Source organism: Schistocerca serialis, chromosome 5, assembly GCF_023864345.2.
Source record: "Schistocerca serialis cubense isolate TAMUIC-IGC-003099 chromosome 5, iqSchSeri2.2, whole genome shotgun sequence".
In the NCBI taxonomy this organism is placed as follows: domain Eukaryota; kingdom Metazoa; phylum Arthropoda; class Insecta; order Orthoptera; family Acrididae; genus Schistocerca; species Schistocerca serialis.
Window position 1 is genome coordinate 589,006,342 of NC_064642.1, and position 1,186 is coordinate 589,007,527.

A 1,186-nucleotide genomic window follows, 5' to 3' on the forward strand; every position below is an offset into this window, starting at 1 on the left:
CGATGTTCATGCTAGTTTTGATTTGGTGTACAGCCTATTAAGGTTTAAAACAAGTTTCCCATATATGCAGTATGTCACCTTCATTCCTGTCGGAATTTGATCTTCAAGTAACTGCAAAATAAAACCCTCACTGGTAAACGCTATGACAGTCTTTTGAGAGCCAACGCTATTCCAACTCTTCAACAACGTGGATGGGTGGCTACGGTCATTTTTAAGCAAGATAGCAGTCCTCATGCATTGCACAGCCACTGAAGTGGCTGCTGCAGAAACATTTCGCGTATTTTAGAATTATCAACCGTCATTTCCCTACAGGCAACGGCCTTGCCGCAGTGGATACACCGGTTCCCGTCAGATCACCGAAGTTAAGCACTGTCGGGCGTGGCCCGCACTTGGATGGGTGACCATCCGGGCCACCATGTACTGTTTCAATTTTTCTGGGTGCACTCAGCCTCGTGATTCCAACTGAGGAGCTCCTCGACCGAATAGTAGCGGCTCCGGTCAAAGAAAACCATCGTAACGACCGGGAGAGCGGTGTGCTGACCACACGCCCCTCCTATCCGCATCCTCAAATGAGGATGACACGGCGGTCGGATGGTACCGATGGGTCACTTGTGGCCTGCTGACGGAGTGCAATTTTCCTACAGCCTCGCCGCCCAGATTACCTGATTTTAACCCTTGTGACCTATGGCTGTGGAGTTACCTCAAATATGTTGTGTTCTGTGCTCCAATCACGAATGTAGCTGAACTGAAGGCACGCATTGCGTAACGCGCTCTGAACGTTACCGCCGAGGTATTCCGATTTGTGCTGTTTCTCGATTTCAGCTTGCAGAAAACGGTGGACAGAATATTGAACATATCTTGCATCACTCTGACGACAATTAGAAACCGATGTTATTTTGCGTTTTGAGCGGTTCTTGGCCTAAGGACAATTACAAACCGATTCTTCCTATATGATGTGGTACGCCGTTGCCGTGGTAAATGGGGTTACCTAACAGTGTCACCAATGTTGACATCCCAACTTGTGCAGGCATGCACACTGTACGGTCTTCACGAGAACAGCATGATGAGCAAGCAAGTTGTCATCCATCAAGATAAAATTGTCACCTAAATTTGACTATTGGTTGTAGAATGTCGCCCGTGTAACACAGAGCAGAGAGGTTGTGCACAACAACCACGAGAGGTGTAT

General features: G+C 47.8%; 1 pseudogene; it reads left to right on the forward strand.

The window, feature by feature from the left end:
- The first annotated feature begins 311 nt into the window (after positions 1 to 311).
- On the forward strand, positions 312 to 429 carry LOC126482638 (5S ribosomal RNA; annotated as a pseudogene).
- The last annotated feature ends 757 nt before the right edge of the window (positions 430 to 1,186 follow it).